General features: G+C 40.5%; 1 long non-coding RNA gene and 1 other non-coding gene across 2 annotated transcripts in view; one reads left to right on the top strand and one right to left on the bottom strand.

The window, feature by feature from the left end:
• Positions 1-1534: 1534 nt before the first annotated feature.
• The window catches only part of LOC111721908, a 14496-nt gene continuing 1279 nt past the window's right edge, over positions 1535-14751 (top strand). The window contains exons 1-2 of the long non-coding RNA XR_002770899.1: positions 1535-1593; positions 14497-14577. This is a non-coding gene — a long non-coding RNA (uncharacterized LOC111721908). The remainder of the gene's footprint in view (positions 1594-14496; positions 14578-14751) is intronic.
• LOC111721915 lies at positions 6863-6969 on the bottom strand. The gene has a single exon (XR_002770902.1). It is a non-coding gene; the product is annotated as a U6 spliceosomal RNA (small nuclear RNA).

The raw sequence follows: 14751 nt of genomic DNA, 5'->3' as shown, positions 1-14751 counted from the left end.
GGGTGACATAGTGAGACTCTCTCTCAAAAAAAAAAAGAAAAGAAAAGAAAAAAAAGCTGGGTGTTGTGGCAGGCACCTATAGTCCCAGCTACTTGGGAGGCTGAGGCAAAAGAATCATTTAAGCCCAAGAGTTTGAGGTTGCTGTGAGCTGTGACTCCACAGCACTCTAACCAGGGTGACATAGTGAGACTTTGTCTTGAAAAAAAGTGAATAAATATATTTATATATAGAAAATAATAACAGCTAGTATTTAATAAAGTGCTTACAATTGACCAGCACTATTCCAAGAACTTTATATAATGTTATCTCATTATTCTGCACAATAACTCTATCACATAGCATTTAGAGGTTAAGACTTGCTCAAGGTTATCAATTATTCAGTAGCAGAGACAGGCAGACTCTGCAATCTGACTCCAGAGTCCATACTCCTTACCACTACATTGCATTGGAGAGTCAGAGACCACAGCATCTGAGTCAGAGGGCCTCATACAACACAGGCGCTCAAAAATTAATTTACTCAAACCTTACATGATATATCCTCTTTTTCTTTCTTCCAAGGGAGAAAAAGGGAGAAACTCCTCTCAGCCTAAATACTATTTGGGCATGATATTGAATTTACCAAGTACTAGGGAACCTAATGGGATAAGAGACAAGAAATCTGAATTCTAGTCTAATCTGTCTAATTGCCATTTAATTTGGACAAACCATCTAATAAACCTATGCACCCTTCATTTTTCTCAGCTATAAAGTAAGTATGATAATTCCCAATCCACCTAACTTACAGTGTTAGTATGAGGTAAAACACTGTTACTAATACTTACAGTGTTAGTATGAGGTTTTCCTATAGGTAAAACATAGGAAAGTGCTTAGAAAAAATTTAAATGTCATGTGACCTGAGATTTTCTCATGTGATGATAATGTGAGCACCAAAAAGAACCAGTTGGGGGCAGCACCATGCAGCACTTTAGATCCTTGGAAAAGGCAGATCAGCTTTGGCAAGGCAGAGAGAAGGGCTAAAAATATATCTTCCAATTTCTCGAAAGAGAAACTTCTTGATCTGCTTCATCCTGCTTGATAATCCATCTTTGAAAAATCTCAAAATAAGGCAGAATGACAGCATAAGCACCATGCCTTCTTCTCTTCACTCTGTTTGAGTCTACCCAAGGCTCACATCTGAGATACCCATTTGGTGAAAGGAAACTGAGCCTGTGAACTCCAGGTTATATGGTGGCAAGGAAGCTGACATCTAATCACGCACGCATATTTCTTTAGCTCTGAGAGTCAAGAGCTCAGAAGAGATGGTTTGAAGTCTTTGGCATGGTGAGAGTGTGGCATGGAAAGCCTGTCTTCATGAGCCACTCAGGCTTCCCGATTGAGTGTCAGGCAGAAAAGACTGATGAAAAGCCTGTGTGTATGCTCTCTGCAGGCCAAGTGAGGCCAGGACTCTTGGTTCTATTTCAGAGAGACATATTTCCTCTGCTCAGCAATGTCTCTAACTGAGAACTCCACAGACCAAGCCATGGAAAGGAGAGAACAGGAAAAAGATGAGAGAAGATGAGGAATCACGCTGCTAGCAGATTCTGGCTTTTCTAGGTAAGATGGAAAAAGCACACACCAAGGACTAGACAAGGAAAACAAATGGAATTTTCTTTTAAAACCCATTTCATTTCATTAGCCTGCCTTTGGTGAATACACTGGTGGGGCTGATAAGTCCCTTGGCCCTCAGAAACTACATCTCAGTGTCTCAAGACTTTTGCATACATGAGGAACAGAATTTTGAGATCTGCCAAGACTTCTAAGTTGCTCCACACTAAATGTGCCCATTAGTTGGAATGTTCACTTCCCGACGCTGCTCCCAGTGCACACTCAGCTGGTCTGGCCTCTGAACAAATAAATCCCCCTGCAGGAAGCAGAGACTGCACTAGCACATGCAGCTTTTCCGGATGGGGATAACAGCTACTTTGCTTCCATTTTCTTCCAGACTGCTCCCTCAGTCAGTGCTATAAAACAACACAAGGCATTGGCAGTACATTCAAATAACTCAACAGAGAAGCTTTAACATTTTTTATTGTTATTTTAAACTTTCAAGTTCAGATAACTATGATATAGCCAATCTAGTTACTCCAGTACCTCTCCAGTACCTCACTCCAGTGACTGTTAAACTATATAGCTTTATTTATACCAAAGACCATCTCTCCTCCTCATGGTCTAAGAGAATATTATAGGGGGCCGGGCGCAGTGGCTCAAACTGTAATCCTAGCACTCTGGGAGGCCAAGGCAGGTGGATTGCCTGAGCTCACAGCTCGAGACCAGCCTGAGCAAGAACAAGACCCCATCTTTAAAAATAGCCAGGTGTTGTGGCGGGTGTCTGTAGTCCCAGCTACTTGGGAGGCTGAGGCAAGAGAATTACTTAAGCCCAAGAGTTTGAGGTTGCTGTGAATTATCACACTACAGCACTCTACTGAGGGTAACAAAGTGAGATTGTATCTCTCTCTCTATATATATTATAATAGAGTGTCTTCCATTTCTTTTGTATTTGATACTTCATTTTCATAAAGCTATATAGACCATTTTTTCTGGAAGGCATTCAGTAACTCAGTGTGTCTTGGTAAATATATCAGTAAATTTTTATTACTAAAATGCAAGGAATCATAATACATCTTTTCAAAAGTCACTGAAAGGATCAGGTGTAGTGACTGACACCTGTAATCCTAGTGCTCTGGGAGTCTGAGGCGGGTGGATGGTTTGAGCTCAGGAGTTGAGACCAGCCACAACAATAGTAAGACCCTGTGTCTACTAAAAATAGAAAAACTAGCTGGGCTTTGTGGTGGGTGCCTGCCTCTAGTTCCAGCTATTCTGAAGGCTGAACCAAGAGGATCTCTTGAGCCGAAGAGTTTGAGGTTGCTGTGAGCCATGACACCATGGCACTCTGCCCGGGACAATGGAATGAGATTCTGTTTCAAAAAAGAAAAGGTGAAGACAGTATGACATTGTGATTGCCTGTGCGAGGGAGAGAAACAAGTAGTGAATGACATTGAGGATTCTGGTTTAGGTGATGGGAAGCAGAGGGCCACCTGTGATGGACCACAGGCTGAGGGCTGCTGATGAAGAATATGTCCATTGTTTTGTGCCTAAATTAGCCCATCCAAATACTATTTATTCACGCTAAATTGCTTCTAGTTTTTTATGCTTTGAAAATTTGGCACTTAAGTTTTTAATCCATCTAGAGTTCATAATGGTAAAAGATATGAAGTGAGGATCTAAATTACTATTCCCCAAATACCTAACTAGTCCCACAAGTAATCACTAACACCACCTTTATGATATATGAGAGTTATATATTGACATCAGTGTAATTAGGTTTTTGGGATATTTCCATAGGCCACATTGCTTTTGTAATCATATCTTTTTTTTTTATTAAATCATAGTTGTGCACATTAATACTATCATGGGGTACAGTGTGTTGTTTCTATATTCAATTTCAAATACTTTCATCCAATTGGTTAACATATCCTTCATGTCATTCTCATAGTTGTTGTGTTAAGACATTTATATTCCACATTTAGAAAGATTTACATGTACCCTATAGGATAAATCTTAGTTGTGATCCCAGCAATCACCGTGGTAATCATATCTTTATTATGTGTTTGAATATCTGGCAAGGTAAAATCTTAAGGAAAGAGAGGGGAAAAAGAAGGAAATGATAAATTCAGTTGTGTATATGTTGTGTGCGAGGTCATGTTGCAGCAACTTCAAGTAAGGAGGTCTAGCAGTTGGATGTGATTCTAATGCTAGGAGAGGCTGGGACTGAAAATACAGATTTCAGGTAAAGGGTATAGTAGAAGCAAAAACCAAGCATGAGGCCAGCACAGTTGTTCATGCCTGTAATCCTAGCACTCTGAGAGAATGAGGTGGGAGGGTCTCTTCAGCTCAGGAGTTCCAGACCAGCCTAAGCAACAGCAAGACCATGGCTCTACTAAAAACAGAAAAATTAGTCAGGTGTTCTGGTGGACACCTGTAGTCCCAGCTACCTGGGAGGCTGAGGCAGGAGGATCACTTAACCTAGGACTTTGGGGTTGCTGTGAACTAGGCTGTTACCATAGCATTCTAGCCTGGGCAACAGAGTGAGACTATCTCAAAAAAAAACCCAAAAAAACAAAAAAACAAAACAAAAAAAAACCACTGGTGAGCATGACATTGCTCAGAGAAGGCAAAGGAACACCGCTCACTCCCTCTTTTGGGGCTTTCCTGTGGGCTCCTATAGGCACACAGCATGTGTCCTGCTCCTTTGAATACGCTCCTGCCTCTACCACTGCACTGAAAGCTCCTGAGGGTAGGGGCAATGGCTTTCTTGCTCATTCATTCATTCATTCATTCATCCATCATCCATTCAATCACCAGTGCCTAGTACCTAGAGGTGCTGAACATGTGTTGACTGATTTTTGAGTGTGTAAAATGTTTCTGCTTTGCTTTAACCTAGTTGATGACTCTTCTCCTCCTTGAAATATTTTAGCTCTCCCATGGATTTCTTATGTTTTTTTTTTTTTTGACAACTCCTGCAAAGACTCTTTTGTTGGTTCTTCGTCTCATCCCCAGCACTAAATGCAGGAATGCCCTGGAGCCTGCTCATTAGGCTTCTTCTCTTTCATACAGACATCATTCCCCACGGGACTCTCACTCATGCTATGGGCTTTAAATTTCACCTCTATGCTGATGACCCTCAAATTCCTATATCTGGATGGATCTCTCTTCCTTAAGTCCAGGGCTGAAATCAAACTGCTTACTTAGTATCTCTATTTGGATGTCTAGCAAGGCATGGCAGCCTTAACATGTCCAAAATTAACTACTGTCTTCCCCCTTTTCTATCTCTATCAACAGCAACTCCGTCTCTCCTGTTCTTAGGCCAAAATCGTTGCCGCTGCTTTTCTTCTTCTGCCCCACATCAGGGCTGTGAGGAAATCTGTCACGTCTACCTTAAAAATATATCCAGGATTTGCTCTCTTCTCACCATCCCTGGTCCTGTCTCCACCCTGCTCAAAGTACCATTTTCTCTCACCTTGATTACAGCACTCATCCCTCAACTTCTCTCTCTGTTTCCTCCTACCTCCTAGACCCTCCTTTTATTTTTTTTTAATTTTCTCTATACATATACATGTGTTTATTTAGTTTCCAGTTTTTGCCTTCACAAAATTAAAGAGGTTTGAAATTTAATAACAATAACAATGTTTAAGATAAGGACTAGAAACAAAAACTTTGTAAAGAATGAATGAAGATAAATACACTTGGAAAAGAAATCAGATGATTTCTGCAATGAAATATTGAGCAATAATAATAATAATGCAAAAAAAAGTAACATTTACATTGTCAGATAAAAGTATGTCTATCATAAAATGCTTTGACTCTGAGGTTCAGTATGGAGTCATCAATTAACTTCTTTTTTTCCCCCAAAGTCTCAAAGAATAGACAACTAATATTTATAAATAAAAATAGGAGATAATTTCAAAAAACACATAATTAGGTTTTTAAAGTAACTTCAATGAACTATAAAATGTGCTTTCAAGCAGAAATGAATATCCAATATGTGCCAGCAGTGATTTATTTTCTAAAATAGGTAGTTTTCTTTGCTCTCTTTTATTAAAAATATGGCCCTAAATAATTTTGAGTTGTTTTTTACTGTTTTAAAATATCAAATTAATATGAGGAAAAAAATATCTAGGTTACATTGTTCTCACTTCCAAAGCAAAGTTCAAGTTGTAGGAGAGCCCCTCACTCAGGGGGACATGTTGAATATTCTCACATTGTGCACATTTGGTGAGATCCCACCAAATGCCCTCCATCTTCCCAGCAATCTCCCTTCCCCCCTTCTCTCCATCCTTATACCTCCCTCTTGCTAGACTATATTTGTGCTTTGTCATTCATATGAGTGCGTAAGTATTTATATATTGGTTTCATATTAGTATCAAGTACTTTGTATCCTTTTTTTCTTCCATTCTTGAGATGCTTTACTAAAAAGAATGTGTTTCATCTCCATCCGGGTAAACATAAAAGATGCAAAGTCTCCATCTTTTCTTATGGCTGAATAGTATTCCATGGTATACATATACCACAATTTATTAATCCATGCATGAATTGATGGGCATTTGGGTTGCTTCCACAACTTGGCAGTTGTGATTTGAGCAACAATAAAAATTCTGGAGCTAATGTATTTGTGGTAAAATGATTTTTGCTTTTCTGAGTAGATAATGGCATTGTGGGATCAAATGGAAGGTCAAATTTTAGTTCTTTGAGAATTCTCCACACATCTTTCCATAAAGGTTGTATTAGTTTGCAATCTGACCAATAGTGTGGAAGTGTTCCCTTCTTTCGACATCCACTCCAGAATCTGCATTTTTGGTACTTTGTGATGTGGGCTAATCTTACTGGAGTTAGGTGATATCTCAGAGTGGTTTCAATTTGCATTTCTCTGATAATTAAAGATGATGAACATTTTTTCATGTGTTTGTTGGCCATTTGTCATCTTCAGAGAATTTTCTGTATAAGTCTTTTGCCCACATAAAAATGGGGTTGTTTGCCTTTTTCTTATTGATTAATTTGAGTTCTCTGTAGATTCTAGTTATCAGATTTTTGTCAGATTGTTAACATGCAAAAGTCTTCTGTTCTGAAGGCTGTCTGTTTGCTTTGGTTATAGTAGTTGTGCAAAAGAATTTTAGCTTGATCAAATCCCAGTTATTTATTTTTGGTGGTGCTATAATTGCCAGGGGTTGTCTTCCTCAGAAAATATTACCCAGGCCAAAATTTTCAAGCTTTTTCCCTGCACTCTTCTAGAATTTTTATTGTTTCATGTCTTAAATTTAAACTTTTAAAAATAATGGAACGCTTCACAAGTTTGCATGTCATCCTTGCACAAGGGCCATGCTAATCTTCTCTGTATCGTTCCAATTTTAGTATATGTGCTGCTGAAGTGAGCAGTATTTTTTTTTTTTTTTTGAGGCAGAGTCTCACTTTGTCATCTGCAGTAGAGTGTTGTGGTGTCATAGCTCACAGCAACTTCAGACTCTTGGGCTTAAGCAAATCTCTTCCCTCAGCCTCCTGAGTAGCTGGGCCTGCAGGTGCCCACCACAACACCCGGCTATTTTTAGAGATGGGGGTCCAGCTTTTGCTCAGGCTGGTCTCAAACCCGAGAGCTCAGGCAATCCACCCACCTTGGCCTCCCAGAGTGCTGGGATTACAGGTATTAGGCATTGTGCTTAGCCTCCTACATTGTATTTTTTTTAAGAGACAGGGTCTCACTATGTCACCAAGGCTGAACTGCAATAATGTAGTGCCCTCAGAGTTTACTTCAGTCTTGAACTCCTGGGCTCAAGCAATCCTGCCACCTCAGCTTCTGGAGTACCTGGGACTGCAGGGGGATATCACCTTGCCTGGCCAATTTTTCCATTTTTTGTAGAGATGGGGTCTCACTGTGTTGGCTAGGCTTAAACTCTTGGCCTCAAGAGATCCTCCTGCCTCAGCCTCCCAAAGTGTTAGGATTACAGGTCTGAATGACAATACCTAGCCTCTTGCCCCTCCTTAGATGTATTCTCTGCATAGTAGACAGAATGAGCCTGTAGAAATGCAAGTGGGATAACGCTACCGCTGAGAACTCACCTATATTCTTTGTCATCTCACTCAGAGTAAGAGCCTGAGACCCACAAGGCCTATGTTTTTGCTCCCCATCATTTCTTTGCCTCTCTTCTTGCTCCCCACTCCTCCATTCTCTCCACTCCAGCCACACTGGCCTCCTTGCTATTCCCGAACACATTAAGCAGCCTCCTAACTTAGAGTTTTCACTACTCTCTCTCCTGTGGCCCTGACCCGCCCACATCATCAAGGCCAGCTCCTCCGCTTTCTTCTGCCTACGCTCAAAGATCAGGCCTCAGTGAGCCCTCCCCAGACCCCATCTGCAACTTCACACTCTGCCAACAGTTTCAGCTTCCATGCTTCATTTTTTTCTCATTAGCATCTATCACTGATATGTCTACTACTTTTTGTTCATTGTCATTCTCCCTTACTAGAATGAAAAACCACAAGGATAAGGTTTTGTATGAGTGAGTTTGTGTGTGTCTGTTTTATGACTGGCACACAGGAAGCACTTGATACATTTTTGTGAAATGAACAAATGAATACATCCAGCCTCATCATGACTCTGAGCTGAGCAAGCTGACTGAGCATTATCTCTGTTTATAGACGAGTAGACTGAGGTTCCAAGAACTTATAAAATGAGGAGCTAGACCAAATCCAGATCTCCCAATTTCATGATCTTCATATACCAAAATTAAATCAGAAATAAATGAAACTGAGAACAAAAGAATCATTCAGAATATAAATGAAACAAAATGTTCCTTCTTTAGGCCGGGTGCATTGGCTCACGCCTGTAATCCTAGCACTCTGGGAGGCCAAGGCAGTAGATTACTTGAGCTCAGGAGTTGGAGACCAGCCTAAGCAAGAGTAAGACCCCCCTCTCTAAAAATAGCTGGGGATGTGGCAGGTGCCTGTAGTCCCAGCTACTTAGGAGGCTGAGACAAGAAAATTGCTTGAGCCCAAGAGTTTGAGGTTGCTGTGAGCTTTGACCCCAGGGCACTCGATGGAGGATGATAAATGAGACTCTGTCTCAACAAAAGAAGTTGGTTCTTCAAAAAGATAAATAAAATCAATAAACCTTTGGCCAGATTAAGTAGAAACAGAAAAATTAAATCTCTAATATAACCTCAGTTAGAGACAAAAAAGCAGAAATAACTACCGATACCACAGAGATACAAGTGATTATCTCTGACTACTATAGGAAGTTGTACACCCAGAAGTTTGACAATGTGGAGGAAATGGACCAATACTTGGAATCATACCATCTGCCTAGACTGAACAAGGAAGAAATAGATCTCTTGAACACACAAATATCAAGCACTAGAGATAAAAGAAACCATAAAAAACCTTTCAACAAAGAGCCCTGGACCAGATGGCTTCACTCTAGAACTCTAGTAAACTTTCAAAGATGAACTTGTACCTATCCTGCAAAACCTATTCAAAACCTATCTCAAAACACTGAGAAGGAAGGAAACTTCCCCAACACATTCTATAAAGTAAACATCACCCTGATCCCCAGACCAGGAAAGGACCCAACCAAAAATGAGAACTATAGACTCATTTCACTAATGAATATTAATGCAAAAATACTCAATCTTAGCCAATAGATTATAGCTACATATTTAAAAAATTATACATCATGATCAAGTAGGCTTCATCCCAGGGATGCAAGGCTGGTTTAACATAAGCAAATCCACAAATGTAATTAACCATATCAATAGAAGCAAAAACAAAGACCATATGATCTTCTCAATAGATGCAGAAAAAGCATTTGAACAAAATTCAGCATCCTTTTCTAATAAGAACACTTAAGAATATAGTCACAAGTGGCACATTTCTTGAACTGAATGAAGCCATCTATGACAAACCCACAGCTAATAGCGTACTGAATGGAGGAAAACTGAAAGCTTTTCCACTTAAAACTAGAACCAGACAAGGATGTCCTCTATCACCACTACTATTCAACAGAGTGCTGGAAGTTCTAGCCAATGCAATCAGGCAAGAGAAGGATATAAAGGGCATCCAAATGGGGGCAGAGAAGGTCAAACTGTCCCTCTTTGTTGATGATACACTCTTAGAAAACCCCAGAGACTCAACCACAAGACTCCTGGAAGTGATCAAAAAATACAGCAATGTTTCAGGATATAAAGTCAATGTCCACAAGTCAGTAGTAGCCTTTGTATATGCCAATAACAACCAAGCTGTTAAGCAAATCAAGGACACAAACCCCTTCATAGTATCTTCAAAGAAAATGAAATAATTAGGAATATACCTAAGAAAAGAGGTAAAGGACCTCTACAAAGAGAATTAGGAAACCCCAAGAAAGGAAATAGCAGAAGACATTAACAAATGGAAGAACACACCATGCTCTTAGCTCTTAGACATTGTTACAATGTCTATGCTTACCAAAGCAATCTACAGATTCAATGGAATCCTCATTAAAATATCAATGTTGGATTGGCACCTGTAGCTCAGTGGTTAGGGTGCTGGCCAAATACACTGAGGCAGGTGGGTTAGAACCCAGCCCAGGCCTGCTAAACAACAATGACAATTGCAACAAAAAAGCAGCCAGGCATTGTGGCAGGTCCTTGTAGTCCCAGCTACTTGGGAGGCTTAGGCAAGAGAATCACTGAAGCCCAAAAGTTTGAGGTTGCTGTGAGATGTGATGTCATAGCACTCTACCAAGGGTTACATAGTGAAACTCTGCCTTAAATAAATAAATAAATAAAATAACAATGTCATACTTTGAAGAACCAGAAAAAATAGTTCTTGGTTTAGTATGAACCAGAAGAAAACCTGTATAGCCAAGGCAATTTTAGTAATAAAAACAAAGCTGGAGGCATCACTCTACCAGACTTTGGGTTATATTACAAGTCTGTAGTGATCAAAACACCATGGTATTGGCCTAAAAATAGAGACACAGACATATGGAACTGAATAGAAAACCAAGGTATAAAATCAGTCTCTTTAGCCATATGATCTTTGATAAACCAAACCAAATCATACACTGGGGAGAAGAACCTCTGTGCAATAAATGGTGCTAGGAGAACTAGATAACCAGATGTAAAAGAGTGAAACTGGACCCACACCATTCACAATTTACAAAAACTGACACAAGATGGATAAAAGATCTAATCTAAGGCATCAAATGATAAAAATCCTGGGGAAAAGTATGGGGAAAAACTCTTGAGGAGGTCAGCTGGGGGAAAGATTTTATGAAGAAGACTTCTGTGGCAACTGCAACAACATAAAAATAAGCAAATGGGACTTAATTAAACTGAAAAGCTTCTGCACAGCTAAGGACAGAACAATTAAAGCAAATAGACAACCTTCAGAATGGGAAAAGATACTTGCATTTTACCAATCTGACAAAAGGTTGATAACTAGTATCTATAGAGAAGTCAAACAAATCAACAGAAAAAGAGCAAACAATGCCCTCTATCAGTGTCAGAGACATTAACAGAACCTTCTTTGAAGAAGACAGACTAACAAACATGAAAAAAATGCTCATCTCCCTAATCATTAGAGAAATGCAAATCAAACCCTGAATTATTACCTAAGCCCATTGAGGATAGCACATCACAAAGCCCAAAGTTGTAGATGCTGGTGGGGATGTGGACAGAGGGAAACATTGTTTGTTTGTTTGTTTTGAGACAGGGCGTCACTTTGTCACCCTTAGTAGAGTGCCGTGGCATCAGAGCTCACAACAACCTTAAACTCTTGGGCTTAAGCAATCCTCTTGCCTCAGCCTCCTGAGTAGCTGGGACTACAGATGCCTGCCACAACACCTGGCTGTTTTTTTGAGATGGGGGTCTCACTCTTGCTAATGCTGGTCTCAAGCCTGTGAGCTCAGGGCAATCCACCTGCCTCGGCCTCCTAAGTGCTGGGATTATAGGCGTGAGCCACCACACCCAGACTGTAAACTAATATAGCCTCTTTGGAAAGAAGTACAGATACTCCTCAAAGAACTCAAATTAGATCTCCCATTTGACCCTGAAATCTTACTACTAGGCATCTACCCAGAAGAAAAAAAACCTTAACTGAAAGACATTTGGACTAGATTGTGCAAATGAGTTTGTATGTTTGTTCTCAAATGCACTCCTCAGAAGGAACAGGGAGTTGCATAAGCCTGTGAGTAGGGAGGCCTGCATCTTTTGACTAAGAAGAGCTAAGAGATTCTCCCTGGTTGACAGAAGAGCTCCTTGGTCTTCCAGTCACAGTTCCATCTGTGGGCTGTTTTGAGATACTCTCTATTAAAGTATTTTTGAGTGTGTGCATTTGGTTATTAGAGCAGAAGTTTGCTTATGGAAGGCTCTTGAGTGGACTTTTCTTGTGATTACTTACGAATACATAATTGACATTAGTTTGTGTGTTAATGGGCACCTATAGAGTGGTCATTCTCTCCTTTTTAGATAGAGCCTCAAAGCTATTGCCCCAGGTAGAGTACCGTGGCATCACAGCTCACAGTAACCTCCAACTCCTGGGCTCAAGCAGTTCTCCTGCCACCGCCTCCCAAGTAGCTGGGACCACAGGCGCCCACCACAACACCTGGCTATTTTTTGGTTGTAGCCGTCATTGTTGTTTGGCAGGGCCCAGCCAGATTCGAACCTGCCAGCTCAGGTGTATATGGCTGGCACCTTAACCGCTTGAGCCACAGGTGCCGAGTCAGGGGGTCATTCTCTTAAACTACTGATTTATTTTTAGCAACTCCTTCCCCTTTCAGAAATGGTGTACTGATAAATTTCTTCTAGACCAAGCTAGTGAGGTTTAATCTAGTTTCTGTTTGTTCATTTCTCCTTGCCAGTGGAGGTTAGATGTTGAGAGTCCTTCTGAGCTTGGATAATTCATGAGAGACATTAAGAAGGAACATTAAGATTCCTCTCTCTTACCACTTTTTGCCTTTTTTCCTACAATCTCAGATACTATCAACTGTAGGGCTCAGTGCTTTCAGTATTACCCCACCTCTACCAGCCCAAAATTCCTACCAACTGGCCCACTGCTTATTTTGTAGAAATGGCCAAGTCCAGCCAGCAGATGCAGGAGGTAAGACATAGGGATGTTATTATCTGGAAAGCCAGGCCTCTGTACTTAAGTATATTCAGCTGGCTCATCTCTAACATGACTTATAACAACATTATGGGGAGCAGCCCAATAATGGGGGGCATGTTGTCAGAGAACAATGATCTCTTCTTGAGATTGTCCACTTCAGAGTCATGCCAGTCACCACCAATTAGATAAACACAAGAATATTTTCTTTATCTGGACACTTAAGTAGAGAAAAAGTACTGTGAGAAATTTGGTTTACAAAGTAAAGATAGCCCCTTGCATTTCCTAGCTGTCATATGGTGTGGTGGATAGAGAAGACAACGGTTCTTATCTGGGCATTGCCAGTTAACAGGGCTGTGACTTGTAGATAATAATTTTCTCTGGGCCTTAGTTTTCTGTTCTTTGAAATGAGGGATTAGGGGATTTGAACCTGCCAGCTCAGGTGTATATGGCTGGTGCTTTGGCTGCTTGAGGAGACGAGGGAAAGTATTTGGGGGGACCTCACCTAATGTGCATGATGCAATGGTACATTTCAAAACTATTAAGAAACAAGTATAATTGTGATGGGTATGTTACTTAGTTCAATATACGCATTTCACATTGTATATCGAAGCAGTATTCTGAACCCCATAAATGCATCAATGTACAAAGTTATGATTTAATAAAAAATAAAATAAAATGAGGGATTAATGTGTGTCTCTGAGATAGTAACTTGGGAGTTAGGTAGAACTTGGTCCTAATTTTGCTTTGGGAGGAAGGGAATTGCCAACAGCTAATCTAAGATACAGTTGGCCCTCTGAATCCATGGGTTCCACATCTATGGATTCAACAAACTACAAATCCAAAATTAATTGAGGACAAGACATTCCACAAAGTTCCCATAAGAAAACATAAATTTATCATGAGCTGAGCACTACATTGAATCCACGAGAATGAATTGAACTATAGGCATTGTATTAGGTACTAAAAGTAATCCTAGATTGGAGGATCACTTCTGAGGTTTATCTTACAAGGGTACGAGTGAATCTTTCTAAGAGTAGAATGTGAACATTTTAAAATAATAACTAAGAAAATGACATGAAGGCTATGTTAATCAGTCTGATGGAAGTGTTTCGGATTGTGTGTGAAAACCCCACACTGTACCCCAGAAGTGCATTAATGTACATAGTTACCATTCAATTAAAAAAAAAAGTAATCCTAGAGCTAGGTTATAGGCAAATTTTATGGCACTGGTAGAATTGGGGGTCCCTCACAGATACCAAGGAAAAATGATATATTTTAATAGTGCTCTTGCATCTCAAGGTAGAATTTAGGGAGCTCCTATACTGATGGCACCAAGGGAAGCTAAACTAGAGATAAGCCCAGACATGTCTCTGTACAAATTTTTACTGTTAATTCTGTACACACTGACAGTCTCTCATCTTTCCACTGAAATATGTACGTGTTGGAAGAGGCCAGGCATCTGCTTGAGTTTGTTCTCTGTGTGGTGCATTGAAGAAGGGCAGTGAGGTGCACGCTGGCTTAACCTCAGTGTGCAGACAGCAGGAAGAGGGAGAAGTCAGTCTTCCTTCTGAGATACACACTGGGAGCGGGAAGGTCACTTTGAACCTCTGGCTCCACCACTGACACATTTGATCCCTTGCACAGTGCTCAGCCTGTGGGCCTCATTGTGCTCATGTGGAAAACATGGGGGTTGAAATAGATGGTTTACAAGTCCCATAGTTTCCAGAGTGTAAACTATCTATTCCCTGTTCCAGTGAACCCTAAGTAGTGGCCACCCCAAATTCCAATAACAAAAACTGACAACTCTTTGCATTTTGGATTCAACAGAAGCTGCACAATAAGCAGGCTGCTATGGAGAAGTTGGAAAAGGCCAAGCCACTGTGAGCACTTAGGAAATATGGAAAGAAGGTGAGCAGGAAAATGTGCAGGGAGCAGGATGAGGCCCAGTGTATTTGTCAGATCAGATGGCTGTGGTCTGCTCGGCCCCCAGCCCTGTGTGTGAGATGGTGTATTTCTTGTCTCACAGTGGCGCATGTGCTGGTGTCCATTCATGAGCACAGGCTTGCTTTGAGAGCCGCATGT

Source organism: Otolemur garnettii, unplaced genomic scaffold, assembly GCF_000181295.1.
Source record: "Otolemur garnettii isolate 467f Iridium unplaced genomic scaffold, OtoGar3 scaffold00202, whole genome shotgun sequence".
NCBI classification, from domain to species: Eukaryota; Metazoa; Chordata; class Mammalia; order Primates; family Galagidae; genus Otolemur; species Otolemur garnettii.
Note: the sequence above shows the minus strand (reverse complement) of the source record. Positions and strands in the feature narration are given on the sequence as shown.